Genomic DNA, 15,803 nt, shown 5'->3' on the forward strand with positions numbered 1-15,803 from the left:
ATAAAAAGAACTGTATCTTTGAAAATGTTGACAAAATATACAGGAAAATATATATTTTCATATGTCTTCTAAAATATAATTATCCAACATATTTTCTTTAATGGTTAATTTTTCCAAGAACTTATATTGTCCCTCATTTTCTCTCATCTTTCAACTAAACCATCATGAATCTGACATAACTTGATCAAAGTATAGAAAAACTATTTTGTTAATATGTAGCTATACCATCTCTCTAGACATATAATCCAATTGCTTGCTGATAATGCTTCTATGTTTGTTTCTTTTATATGTGTCCTAGAGAGACTTCTTTGAGCATACATTTTAGTTCTTCCCATCTGTGAATAACAATGAACACTGAAAGACTGAGAGCAACTACAGAGTTCTTATAACAACCATACCAACTAATTGGGGACTCCAACTGACATTTCTGACAATATTAAGTAAATGAGTTTTTCACACAGTTTGTTTAAAATAAATTGTGACTCTTTAAAAAGTGAGAGGTAGATAAAGGATTAGTGGATTATCTTTATGTTTATATTGCTGCTATAGCAATTTATCATCCACCCAGAGACTTAAAACATTCACACTCATTTTCTCACCATTATTAAGGTCAGAACTTGAGATGAGTCAAGTTAATTGTCTCAGCCTATGGATCCTAACAAGGTCAGAATCAATATGTCAGCTGACCTAGGTTTTTATCTAGCTGACCCAGGAGAGACATTGCCTTCACGCACATTCATATGATTGGCACAGTTTAGCTTTCCCTTGTGTTGTGGGCATGAGGTCACAATGTTCCTTATTCTATAAATGACAAGCCTGTCTCAGCTACTGATGGCCAACTCATCCATCCATGAGCCAGCCTTGATGGTAAAATCTCCTACTATTTCTGTCTCTCTATAGCCAAAGTGTTTTCTCTACTCTTGGGTCTCTCACGATTGAACCCCAGTCACAAGAAAACCCAGAATAGCTTGTCTGAGATGAATCAACAGTGAACTCCTTCAGCCATAGGATACAGTAAGTTCGATGATGCAGAGGTTTCTGTGTGGACATTCTAAAGATTGCATTTTTCCTGCCATATGACTTTTGCTCATAACTACTTGGAATAATAACTATATAAACATTACCATGTTTAAAACAGTGGTGCTTAAAGCTGATGCATGTTTAATGAAAGTTTTAATTTAAATTTATTGGATCAATTTTGCTGTGGGTGAACCTAGATCTATATTCTGCAGCTGTCAAGTTTTGTTTATTTCTTAAAGATCTTCAAATAAAGAAGGTACAAATATATGAACCATGCAGCCTCCCATAGACCACACACATGAGATTTAGAAGACCTTCATGTACATACAAAGCCCTTCTCTAGTATGATTTGATATAACTTGAATTGCAATCATGCTGGTCCATAAATAAAAAAGTATATTTTACAATACAGCTTATTCCACTAAAAATTAAGCTAACAATATCTTGTCAGCTTTTTCCTAGTTATTTTTAATTAAAAACATTGTGTTTCTGTGTGTATAACTCCAGGTGGATATGCCTAATTTTGTGCAGGTCCAAGTCAAAGGATAAACTTAGGTACAGACTGTTGATTTTCCCCTTCCACAAGGCCAAGTCCTTGCTGGAATTTTTGTTTTGTTTTTTGTTGTTGTTGTTGTATGTTTTGTTGTTTGCTGCTGTTGTTGTTTCTCACTGGATATTTGTTTGCTTGTCTGCCTTCCATCTTAGCATAGGAGCCCTGGGATCATAAACCCACTACCACATTAGATTTAATGTGAGGTATAAGCATTGAACTTTTGACTCCACACTTGCATGGCAAACACTGTTCCCACTGAGGCCAGTTCTCCAGTCCCACTCTGTGTTTATCATAGTATCATCATAAGTTCAGATCTGAAGAACAAAAAGAATTATTTACAAGATTGATATTTTAAGTATAAGTTGGAGATTTGCAAAGCATATCTGCGGCTCCTCTGAAAGTGCAAATGTTCAGTGGCAGCTATGTCAGTATTAAGTTCACTCATATGTTAAAGAGCTTAAACTTTTGGAGTATTTACAATATGGGAATTTCTCCCCCAATCAGTGTCTTTTTTTTTTTCTTTAAATTCTCAACAGTGAATGCTTATGATAACTAATTTTCACTTCATATTTCTATGTTATTTCAACATCTGAATAATAACATTACTTCACCATGAAAAATATTGTCTATTTCCCACAATTTTCAGCATTATTCAAAAGACATTGATGAGTTCTAGGTACCAAATATTCTGTTTTCCATTAATATTTTGGCAGCCTCTTCAGATTTGACACCTGAACATTTTACATTTAGAATTATAATTGTGTTTATGTATTCATGGCTTAAAATTATGCAGACAATTTTAGATAAGCCATATCTTAGCAAACTTTCATCAGATATGATTCTACAAGCTGAGTGACAATGTCACATGATTTTCTTTAAACTACTTGTGGAACTTTCTGTGACAATTCTTTTCTTATATAAACTTTTCCATGCACTCAATTACCTTTTAAAACTTGGCTGAATGTAAGTTATATAAAATGGACGAAAACCTGTATCTTTCTTCCAAAAAAATGCTCCAGGCACTGTCTAAAACAGACTGGATTCACTGAACATAGGCAAAGATAGTAAGAAAAAAAATGAAGGTTTTCCAAGTATGACTATCTTGCAAAATGACTATTTTTAATAACATCATTAAGGTTATGTAAATATCAAGTGGACCACCCTCCATTAAGATAAACATAGAAGAAAGAAAATAAAACATACTTTACTAGGGGAAATATTATATTTACAAAAAAAAAAACAACAGAGGGGACTGATTTAGTAAAGTAACATAATTCTAAGTACAGATATTTCTCAAGATAAATTTAAAGTTAAATTACTGTGTAATACATGTTATATCATATTTTAAAACCAGCAAGACCTTAAATTTTTTTATGCATTTGTTCAACAATAAAGTATATTTTACTGTTACCAGTATTTTTTTCACACTATATAGTAAATGAACAAAATTCTTAGTTTTACACAAGAGCAACAGGAATTATAACTCAAAGGAAACCATTGCTTGAGGCTCACTACCTTAGCTAGAAAGCTGCAGACATGTATTGCCCTAATCTAATGCACTCTAAAGTCACAGACAATCTAAGACATTATTTAAAACCATTGTCTCTGTATCTTCTTCAAATATCTTTAGTGTTCCTTTGAAAAACTTTTCTTATTCGTGTATCAATGCCACTCAGGATGTTAATTAACTGCAATTGCCCCTAAATTGCAATTAAATTTCAATTAAATGCCAAGAAGGACACTGTTCTCTGGCAATTCCTATTTTCAACTAAGAATCAGGCTGATGAAAAATCTAAGAGAAGAAAATATAAATTATTAGCTTAGATTATTATTTTAAATCAACTTATTTTTAATTTGGCTCTTTAAATTCAGAATCTGTAAATTTAACTTCTATGATGTATGAATTTATGTTCTACTCTCTACAAAAATATTTTAAAATAATCCATTTTTCCTAAAACATAATTCTAAATTAAGCTGTAGTTTACAAAGCTTCATAGTTTCTAATATTCAAAGGGAAGGAGCACCCAGGGGAGTTTAGCTTGGTGGGAGTAGAATTGAATGCTAAATTTGAACCACATCATAATTTTGTTAAATTATCTTCTTCCTGTTCTAAAATAGAAACAATAATTGGAATTAAGTTTTTATCAAAGAAAATATAAGTATACTACAGAGAATAGAAGATGAATAGTTAATCAGTTGAGCAAAAGTCTCATGACCTGTTTTGCTTTCTCAAATAGTATGTGAAAATGGAAGCTTTTTAAAGAAGTATTTTCCATAGTTTAATTACGTCAAACATTATGATTTTTTTGCAGCTCGGTCTTCCTGTGTAACAATGGATAACATGGAACTTATTATGGAGACCATGCTGGTCTCAAACTAATAGATGTCTGTGTGCTTCTACCTCCCTAGTTCTGTGCTTACAGACATAAAGCACACCCGCCCCCACCATCAATATTAGTCATTCAGAAAATGCCATTTCATTCAACAGTACTTAAGGCATGTCATTCATGATGCTCATATATATATATATATATATATATATATATATATATATATATATTTATAGCAATAATACACATCAGTGGACCCATAAGCTGGGAAGACCCTATGAAACTGTTTCTGGATGTTGTCTTCTGCTTTCTTGTGATGAGCTGACACTGTCCCAGACTCCACTCTCATTTTTTTATGTGTCTCCTGATTCAAAATAAAAAATATATAAAAAACACAAAAACATCACTCAATCCCAGAACTCCAGAAGATGAAGCAGAAGAACTAACAACTTGAGAACATTTTGAAATGCAGATGAAGCCCCATAGGTAAAAATTACTGTCTGAAAACATGAAAGAAAACAAAAGGTAAAACAAAATAAGCATCAATAAAAATAATAACAACGAAAATAATCATTTAGTAAGAGTAAGACCATTGGGAAAATTTTTCTGGGGGAAACTTGGAATAGTTTTAAGTTAACAATGGAGATAGATGGCTAGATGTAGCATGTTCCTACCTTATTGGATTGTTACAGTTATATTGTTTTATTCTTTTATATATTACATAATGAGTGGAGTATCACATCTCTCCTCTATCCTAAGCCCCCCTGATCCTTCCCTATATACTTATCCTACATTTCCATTCAGAAAAAGGGAAAAAGCATTTTACAACCAAATACTGGAGGAGCAGAAACCAGAGGCTTAATTGTTAGGAGACCCAGGATAGAAAAAAAATGCCCAGAGAAAAAAAAGCTAAAGAACTGGTTTCTAATGATATTTTGCTATACTCTTAGACAAGAACCTGGCACTGTTACTTGACTTTTATATTTAAAAAAATCAAGCATATTTTTTTGTTTTGAGTACCTCATTGCTGGACTATGTTTCCTTCTATTTTTAAGGATAATTCTCCATCTTGTCTTTGGGTAGTGACACTGTATTTAAAAATTCAATTAAGCATGATATTTAGTGATGTTTTCTTTTATGATAGATTACTTTTGTTTATTTCTGTCTCGTTTCTGAATAACAGTGATTATTATCTCACATCCAGACTTACTGACACATACACATGTTGCTTTCAGACAAATTTAAATCTTGTTTATTTTCCTCGAAGATGAGCCTTTGAGATTTTTAGCATAGAATAAAGGAGAAAAACTAAAGTTGTTCTTCCCAACAGATTCTTAGCTCAAAAAAGTTGTTGACAGACTCAGTAATCAGGTAGCCTATTTGTTTAGTAAGTTATGACCATAAATATTTGCCTAATGCTGTTTTTCCCTTCTCTTTTGTATTAATGTAGAAGCCTATTTATGTTTTAAGATAATTATTATTAAAATGGGGCTACAATCATGGAAGTATTTATTATCCATCAGATAGACAGATAAATACATAGATAGATCGATAGATTGATCAATAGATAGATAGATAGATAGATAGATAGATAGACAAACGTATGCATGTTTTCATAATGATCTTTATCAGAAAAGTTTATGGCAGGTGACTGAGACGATTGAACAGTGTGGTTTAAAACCTATTTAGAAGTGTGTAGCTGTCACTGATCAGTAATACATACATATATATTTATATACATATTACATATATATAATATGTTTTATATATGCTATTGATAAATACATCTTACTAATTAAAAAATTGAAAGAAAAACTGAACCAAAAATGTTTGTGTTGAATACTGAGTAAGCATGCTAGATTTTTAAAAACCAACAGCAGTTATTTTACCATTCTTATATATCTGCTTCTTGTTAAATAATATATTGCTCAGGAGTTTTTCAGTTTGTATAGAAAAAAATTATAAAGTGTAATACATTTGTATTTTCATTTATATTTCATAGCACAGTGTTTATATCGATGTGTAATGATAATTCATTCATTTTTCTCATATAATGTTTCATTGCATAAATGTATCAACATAGTCCTGTTTGTTCAATTATTGATAGTGAAGTTAGTTCTATTACTAAATTGTGCTGTATGTATATTTATTTTCATATTTTATGCCAAAGTTTATTTGTATAAGAGTGAATTACTGTCTTAAAATATTTCCTGTTAGTATATGCTGTCAGATGGCTTCAGAGTATTTATAGTAATTTATAAAGCTGTCAGCAATGTATTAGATTCCTCGCTACTTTGTATCCATGACAACATTTTGTATTGTCAGTTTATTTTAGCATTTGCAAACCTATTCCTTAATAAGATCTCATTACAAAATTAGTTTTCATTTTTCTGTAAACAAATATGATGAAAAGTATTTCCAAGTTTTCTATTTGTTTAAATGGTGATGCTGTAATCTATTTTTCTGTGCTGTGGAGATATCTTTCTTACTGGTCTGCAAAAATTGCTTATATAATTTGGATAAAAGATATTTTTGGAGTGGTATGTTATAACTATTACTTATTTGTGTGATTTTTGCATTATATTTTATCTTTATGTAATTTTTATTTATGTTGAAGTAGGTCAATTGATTTATGGTTTCTATGTCTTTTTTAATTTAATATATATACTTTTTTACATATTCCCTTTACATTCTCCTCATGTGCCCACCCTGGTCACCCCTTCCCACAGTCCTTTCCCTATCCCCTGCCCCTTTTCTTCTGATTGGGTTATGTCCCTCTGGGTATTCCTTACTGTGGCTCTTAAAGTATCTGCAAGTCTAGGCACCTCTTCTACTATGTCAAGACAAGGTATCTGAGATAGAAGTACACATTCCACAGATAGAAAACATTTTGGGGGATAGTCTCTATTCCAGTTGTTCAGGACCCACATGAAGACTAAGCTGCATATCTGTTACATATGTGTGGGGATGCCTAGGTCCAGGCTGCGAATGTTCTTTGGTTAGTTGTTCAGAGTCTAAGAGCCCCAAGAGTCCCTTTTCATTTCTTATTTTTTTTATTTAGATACTGTCTTTCTGTCTCTTGATTAGTTTGGCTAAGAGTTTTTCTATCTTGTTGACTTTCTTAAAAAAACAACTCTTGGTTTTGTTGATTTATTATATTGTTTTCTTTGTTTCTATCTGACTGATTTCAGCCCTGATTTTGATGATTTCTTGTCTTCTACTCTTTGGTGTACTTGTTTTCTTGTTTTTGCTTTTTTTTTCTTTTTAATAGAGTGTTCATATTTAATTTTAAATTGCTGGTACAAGAATTTTCTATTTTCTTTATGGAGGCACTTAGTGCTATGAACTTTCCTTCAAGTACTGCTTTCACTGTGTCTTATAAATCTGAGTATGTTGTGCCTGCATTTTCATGAATTCTAGAAATCAAAGTCTTTAATTTCTTTCCTTACCAGAAATCACTGGGTAGAGAGTTGATCAATTTCCATGTGTATGTAAGCTTTCTGGTGTGTCTGTTGAAGTCCAGCTTTGATCTATGATGGTCTGATAAGATACAAGGCCTTATTTCAATTCTCTTCTGTTTGTTGAGGCTTGAGTTATGTCTCACTCTATGGTTAATTTTAGAGAAGGACCCATGATGTGCTGAGAAGACGGTATATCTTTTTCTGTTTTGGTGAAATATTTTACAGATGTCTGGTAGCGCTATTTTATTTATAATGTCTGCTGCATTATTTCTTTGTTTAGTTTTTTGGATGGCCTGTAAATAGGTGAGAAAGGGGTACTGAAGTCTCCCACTATTAATGTATTTGGTTCAATGTAGTATTTAAGCCTTAGCAATGTTTCTTTTACAAATCTGTGTGCCCTTGTGTTTTGGGGCCCAGATATTCAGAATTGAGATATCTTGTTAGATTTTCCTTTTGATGAGCATGAAGTGTCCTTTTCTATCTCTTTTGATTAATTTTGGTTGAAAGTTTATTTTATTAGATATTAGAATGGCTACTTTAGTTTGCTTCTTGGATCTCTGTGCTTGGAAAACTTTTTCCAGCCCTTTCCTCTGAATTTATTCCTCTATGTTTATTGCTAAGGTATATTTCTTGTGTATAGCACTATGATGGTTCCTAGTTTTATATCCATACTGTTAGGCTCCATCATTTTATTGGGGAATTGAGTCTGATAATGTTGAGAGATATTAATGACCAATAATTGTTATTTTCTATTATTTTGATGGTGTTGGTGTTGGTGTGTATGTGCTTTTCTTGTTTTTGCTTGTATGGAGTTATTTATTTCCTAATTTTTCCTGGATATAGTTATACTTTTTGGTGGGATTTTTCCTTCTAGTATTTTCTGCATGTCTGTATTTGTGGATAGATATTGTTTGAATTTGGAATTTTCTTGAAATATCTTGTTTTCTCCACCTTTAGTGATTGAAAATTTTGCTAGGTATTGTAATCTCATAGTCTAGGTTGACACCAGTGGTTTTTTTTTTTTTTTTTTTTTTTTTTGAGACTGTAAGATGTCTAGGCTCTTTCAGCTCTTAGAGTATCTGTTGATAAGTAAGGTGAAATTCTGATAGATCTGCCTTTGTATGTTACCTGATTTTCCCCTTGTACCTTTTAATATTCTTTCTTTGTTCTGTATAATCTATGTTTATAATTATTATGTGGCAAGGGTATTTTCTGTTCTGATGCAGTCTATTTGGTGTTCTATAAGATTCTTGAAAGTCCCAGACTCGAAGGACCCAAGAGATTCCCCGGACCCAACAGTGAGGATATTGGCCAAAATACATAACAAAGGGTCTCCCTGTAGAATTTGTAGAGATTATATCCACTAGATAAATAGGCACAGCTCCCAGTTGACAGATGGGGCTACTGACCAACCTCAAAAATATTGATCCATAATTCTTCCTGTCAAAAGGAAATATAGGGAAAAAGTAGAGTAGAAACTGAAGGAAAGGCCATCCAGAGACTGCCTCACCTAGGGATCCCTTGCATCTGCAGACACTAAACCCAGATGCTATTGTTGATGTCAAGAAGAGCTTGCTGACAGAAGCCTTGTATGGCTGTCCCCTGAGAGTCTCTGCCAGATCCTGACCAATAGAGATGTGAATGCATGCTGCCAAACATTGGACTGAGTGCGGAGACCTCAATGAAGAAGTTGGGGCAATGACTGAGGGGGTTTACAACTCCAAAGGAAAAACAACAGTATCAACCAACCAGAACCCCTAGAGCTCCTAGAGATTAAACCACCAACCGAAGCATACACATGGGAGACCCAGGGCTCTAGCTGGGTATATTCCAGAGGATTGGCTCATCTGACATCAATGGTGGGGGGCCGTTGGTCCCATCTAGGCTCAATGACCAGGGAAGGGGCATTCCCTGGTCTAAGGCTCTGAGGTGTGAGTCTGTAGGTGGGTGGGAGAGCACTCTCATAGAGGTAGGCAGAGGATGAAAGGGAAAGGGTGTTTGTGGATGGGAAACTAGGAAGGGAGACATTTTAATATAAATAAATAAAGTAACCAATAAAAAGATTCTTGTAGGTTATAGGAATCACTTTTATTAGGTTGAGAAAGTTTTCTTTTATAATTTTGTGGAGAATATTTTCTAGGCCTTGGAATTGGGACTCTTCACCTCCTTCTATTCCTATTATTATTCTTAGTTCAGGGTATTCGGGATTTTCTGGATGTTTTGTGTCAGGTATGTTTTAGATGTAACACCTTTCTTGACCAATGTGTCAATTTTTTCTATTGTATCTTCTATGCCTGAGAGTCTTTTTTCCATCTCCTGTATTCTGTTGTTGATGTTTGCATTTGTTGTTCTTGGTCTCTTGTCTAGGTATTTCTTTTCAGTTTGTGTTTTCTTTTTTGCTTCTATTTCCCCTTTAAGGTTTTGCACAGTTTTACTAATTTGCTTCACCTTTTTAATTGTATTTTTCTGTATGTATTTAAAGAATTTATGTTTCTTCTTTAAAGAATTGTATCTGTATTTTTCTGTATTTCTTTAAGTGATTTATTTATTTCTTCTTTAAAGGCCTTTATCATCATTATAAGATTGAATTTAAGGTCATCTTCTTGTGTTTCCATTGCGTTAGGATATCCAGGGCTTGCTGTATTGGGATACCTGTACTTTAGAGGTGTCATATTGCCCTTAGTTTTGTTGATTTTGTGGTTTTTTTTTAAAGGACCTTTAGCCCTCTGGATAATTTTGATCCCTGGATATTCTTGTTGTGCTAAGTGTTGAGAAGGAAATAAAGTTCAATTGTCCTTGTATTGCATCTCTCTGAAGGATGTCATTGTTCTGTATGGTTCCAATTCTGCAGGTTTGTATTGTTTAGGACCTGCAGTTCTATATGGTTCAGGGGATGCAGTACTGATTAAGGTGGGGTGGGTGGAAATGTTGTAGAAGAATGGGTGTTCCCTTGGGAGAACAGGGTCCTCAGGGATACTTGGCTTGGCGGAGAGGGTTCCAAGACCAAGGATGGGAGAATGTACATTTACCTGTATCGTTCAGGAGTCACAGGTCTGATGAAGGTTAGGAAGAGTTATTGATAGAATGAAGTTCCCCATGTGATAGCAGGCTGCTCAGGGCACCTTGGCTTTGCCCAGAGAGCTCAGTCAACAGGGAAGATGAATGTGGAAGGTAAGGTAGTCTATATAGTTGAGGTTTTTCAGGTCTAGTGAAGATATGAGGAGGGGTGGCAGAAGATTGACAGTACCCCCGGTATAGCAGATTTCTGGTTTCTATGTATTAATGATTATCTTCTACCTGGAGGGCAAGGATACTTCTTAATTTATCTGAAGTTTCCTCTTGGTCTGGTTTTAAATGTAGGTATAAAACTTAACCTCATGAAAATCACTAATGCCCAGATCATTTCTACCTAGTTACAGTGGCATACTCTGTCTAGCTAGCACGTACACTCAGCTATCTACTGAATCTTTGCATATATGCATCAATCTTCTCTCTATTTATCTAATTTTTTGTTTGTCTCTGAGACCAAAATGATCTTTTAAATTTTTATGACTTTGTAAATTATCTTTTCATGTAGAATATGCCTGTCTACCTTCCTTCCTTCCTTCCTTCCTTCCTTCCTTCCTTCCTTCCCAATAGAACTTTTCATCATTTTTCAACAAGGCTTAACCATTCTTTGTTTACCCTTATTCATATTATATTTTGATTATTGGTGCCTGTGACTTGTGTTTTGACTAGAATGCTGTGAATTACTTTGGAGAAAATACAGTTCATCATGAAAGAAGATTTTCTATAATCAGAATGTTCCTCTTCCTATACTTGAAAATTTCTCAGTTTCTTTCATCATATTCAACAAGCCATTCAAAAGGATATATGCATTTAAAACATTTTACTCATCACTATCTTAGAAAACCATTTTGAACATCAATGCAATATCTCTAAAATTACATTTCATTGTTATTGTATTCAAATCTAAGTGATTATTTTTTAAACTGGAAAAAATTGTCTATATATGTGTTTATCTATTTGTGCTTATTATGTTCTGTAGAGTCCAGAAGACAAAGTTATATGCTCTGTAGTTGGATTTATAGGAGGTGTAACCTTCTGTGTGTGGGTACTGGGTACGCAAGAACCAGTTTTCTTAAATGCTGAGCCATTTCATCAGCCTAAAGTTACTATTTGTATTATAACATATTCATATTTTGTATAATATTGTGAGCAACATGTATCCTTCTGTGTCACAGAAGACATCCTGCAACAATTTAGCGGTTCACAGAAAGATATACTGTAGACAATAAGCCAAGCATGTCATCCACAATAATAAAACCTGAGAGTTCCAAATTACATCCATTGTTGCTTCATAATATTGTGGATAAGAGGTGCCTTGTTGGAGATAGTGAAGTTTTTTTGTTGGGGGGGAAACCATGAGTGCCTGCTGTCTCTCTATCTCTATCTCTTCTCTGTCTTTCTGTCTCCCTGTCTTCTCTGTCGGTGTCTCTGTCTTTCTATCCCTCTGTCTCTCTTTCTCTGTCTGTCTGGTACTCTCTCTCTCTCTCTCTCTCTCTCGATATACAAATTCATCTCCTAAGAGTTGATAATAGATGCCTATAATAATGATACCTGTGTCTAACCCAGATAAAACAGGTGCACATAACATTTAGCTATCTTATTTATTGTTAATGGCAAATGAATACTATAATGTTTAAATTTTTAGGCATTTATTCTCTAGACTGCATTTTCTTTTGGTTTGTTTAGGAGCAATGTATTTCTGTAACCCCCATAGCAAAGTTATGAAAACCATCCTGCCTTAGGCTATCCAAGCATTAAACTTACAAGGGAGATCCACCATACCATGCTCTACATATTATGAGACTTCTTCACCTTGACAACTACACTAAGATGTTAAATGATTAGAAAGGCTGTGGAAAAATATCGTGTTTGATATTCTCCCCATCTCTGCTAAATAGAAGTTGTCTTTACTTCTTTCTGAAAAATGTCATAGGGTATAAATTAAGGTTAGTAGTTATTTTAAATTATTAAGGGACTTACTTTCAAATTGTTGCAAGTTTTATATGTCTTTCTATCCTGAAAAGTTCCGAATGTGTGTCAGCAATAAGTCTTTTACTTTCTGAATTATGACATTATTGTGTATTTTAATATTTCTCATTCAATGACAGGTTATCAAACAATCTCTCTTTATTAGCATTTTACCCAATACACATTTAAATGGTAGTTAGATGTGATTGAATATAGGACATTAATATGTACCAATCATTTTATCCCAATTTGAGTGCACATATAGACTTTTTTCATGAATCAAATATAGAAGATGATCACACAAAAGCAATCAAAATCTAATAAGCTAGAAGTGAAAGACTGATGCTTCTTTGTCAACAATACTTGACTAAATTAAAATCCTATCTTCTTGAAATAAATGTTTTATAATTCATGGTGTTGCATTGGGCATCATATTGAAAAAAAATGACAAATTTTAGGCTTTATTCTTTTCTGAATTACTACAACTTCATTTCTCACTGTTTTTTAAAGATTTATTATTTAATTTTTATTTGTGTGTTCAAGTGCTTGTGTGTGTCCCATTCATGTGTGCATGTATTCTCATATATGGATACTGCCAAAGAGCACAGAAGAGGGTTTCAGATAACCTGGATTTGGAGTTATAAGTGGTTATGAATGGAGGTGAATTCTGGGAAATAAATGTCAGTCCTCTAAAAGAACAATGTGTACTCTTAATCATGAAACCATTTCACCAGCCTTCTATTTCTGTTTCTATAATCAATGATATTCATTAAAAGATTTTCTTTCTGAACCTTCTGTTTTTTGTAATTCATTCTGCAACAAAAGAGGAAGAAACAGAAGGGGGCCATTATTAACAAACTGTTTCTTCATTGTAAAAGAAAATTTTTACATGATGAACTTCTGTGTTCTGACCTATGTCCTTTGGAGAGAGCTAAAGAATGAAGTCTCTCCCTTCTTACATCTCTCTAAGATAAATTTGCCATCCTGTGAATATTCTAGTTTTTAATGACACACTAAGTAAAGAAATCCATGCAAAACAAAAAGGGTGTTATTTTCCCTTCTGTTTGTTCAAATCACTATTTGATTTCCCCTTTTATTATATAATTTTCCTACTCTGATCAGTAGGATGCTTGGAGAAGATTTATAAAGTTCTGTGTTTACACTATTCAGAGTGGCACTCACTGCCTATTCTTACTCCTGGAGATTTTCTGAATGGCTTATTTGCCTGCAAAACCAAATTTGATATAATTTATTTTATTTTAATTAGATTAAATTAAAATTTAAACAACTACATATGGTCAGTACCCCCAATAAGAGAAAAAAAATGATAGGACAGCATTTATTATGGGGTGTGTGTTTTATGTTTTATGTATGTATGTGTATGTGTCTGTCTGTCTGTATGTATGTATGTATGTATTTGGTGTTAAAATTGAAATTTGGATAAAGGTAGGGTTTGAGTATTTTTGTTCAATATTTTAAATTTGAGTAGTTGTGAAATGACTTTGTATTCTATTTTGCCTACCTTATAATAATTTGAAAATAAGTAAATTCAAAGCTTTTTAAAATCAACTCATAGTCTTCAAAAGCAATGGTGAAAAAATTTAAAATTGTAATTCATTAAAATAATTAAACTTTAGAACAAATTGTCTTAATGAAAATCAAAACTTTGTATAATAAATGTATCAGATATTATTTATAATTATTTCTCATTTACATGCAAAAATGTAAACAATATTTTATATAAACAAATTCAGCTTTGGGAAGGACGGGTATATAAAATGATGTCACTTTAATATCTAGATTGAACTCCAACTCAAGAATTTAATAGATAATGAAATATCAGGTGAAAAGCTTGCAAGATGTAAAACTCAAAAACGTAAGCAAAATTTGAAAAGGTGAGGAGATAGGACTAATTTTGAAGTAATTATTTAAAAATGTCCACAGATCAAACTGACTGTCTCTGCTGCTGCGTCTCTGCCTAGCTCAGCCACCATGTGAAATGGCCAGCCAGAAACACCAGCCCTGCCACCCAGGAGACATCAGCGTGGAAAATGGCTCTGCCAATCTTCCATGATGTCTCTGCAAGGCTGGGCATTGCCCAGACCATCCCGCCAACCATGTGGATCCAGTAAGAAAATGTGACTCTAATGCTTAAATTATTCAAAGGCTTATATATTTAGTAATGATCAGTAACAAGATGCCCTTACAATCAGAGGTGTAACCCAATACCCAACCTAGATATACCAACTACCTTTGACTGCTACAGACAAGCGAACATCAGCCTCCATGTCCCCCTCTCTTGTTCTCTGTCTCTCCCTTAGCTCCTTCTCTTCCTTTCCTTCTCCTCTCTTTACTCCTCCTCTTCCTCTCCTTACTCCTCCCACCTTAGCTCCTCCTACACACTATAGATATTCATAATAATTAAATATTACTTTATATTTTACAGCCAGGTTCAGAGTTGTTTTGCATTCTGAAAGAATGCAAGCATTTTTTTCTCATGATTTTTTTCTGTCACAAATGTAAGGTTTCAGTCAAGTTGTTCTCCGTTTTCTATAGAAATGTCTCTCTAAATGATCTATTTCTTTCTCTCCCTCTCACTGCATCTCCCTCTCTCTCTCTGTCTTAGTCTCTGTCTCTTTCTCCCTCTTTTTTTCTGTCTCTCTTGGTGGTTGTGTGTGTGTGTGTGTGTGTGTGTGTGTGTGTGTGTGTGTGTGTTCTTTCTTTACATTATGCTAGTATTAGTTTATTTATTGCCTGTTTGTTTTGGGGAATGGTTAACTACCTTGGGTTGGAATGCATGTGTGTTTGCCTGTCTGTATTTCTCCTTTTCTCTCCTCTTTCCTTTTATCACTTAAGTTACCAATCAGTATACCAGGAGAATTTTAGTTTTTAATACTTTGGATCAATCACCAAATTATTATGTCTTTGTTGGGTTCAGAGTCTGTGAAGAAGGAGAAAATATTTGGGGAACAAATGATGAGGAGAAAATTGAAGAGGAAAGTCAAAGGATGAGAAGAGAAAGAAGAAAAATAAAACATGAGAGAAAAGAAAGGAAGAACAACTTAGTCTGTTGCTTGATATTTTTAAGTTAACAAAGAGAAACTGGTATTAAAATTTATCCATTGGATATCCATATTGTGTGTGTGTGTGTGTGTGTGTGTGTGTGTGTGTGTGCATATGTGTGTGTATTGAGATAAATGGAAGAGTATGAAAAGTGTATAGCCATATGAATTATTGAAAACAAAATAAACTGCCTAAATGAAAAACAAGATATGTCCAGAAGAAAAATCAATTAATAAAATTCTCAGTGTTTCTGTGTATTTGTATTTGCTATAGGTCATTTGAAGACCATTAAATCTCTTTTTAACACATAAGAACTTTTAAAATATAAATTTTCCAGAT

The 15,803-nt window shown here is 33.4% G+C and overlaps 1 long non-coding RNA gene across 1 annotated transcript; it reads left to right on the top strand.

The window, feature by feature from the left end:
* The first annotated feature begins 895 nt into the window (after positions 1–895).
* Positions 896–15,395, top strand: LOC143439975 (uncharacterized). The gene is made up of 3 exons (XR_013107924.1): positions 896–1,014; positions 14,346–14,529; positions 15,340–15,395. It is a non-coding gene; the product is annotated as an uncharacterized LOC143439975 (long non-coding RNA).
* The last annotated feature ends 408 nt before the right edge of the window (positions 15,396–15,803 follow it).

The sequence above is a fragment of the Arvicanthis niloticus genome, chromosome 28 (assembly GCF_011762505.2).
Source record: "Arvicanthis niloticus isolate mArvNil1 chromosome 28, mArvNil1.pat.X, whole genome shotgun sequence".
In the NCBI taxonomy this organism is placed as follows: domain Eukaryota; kingdom Metazoa; phylum Chordata; class Mammalia; order Rodentia; family Muridae; genus Arvicanthis; species Arvicanthis niloticus.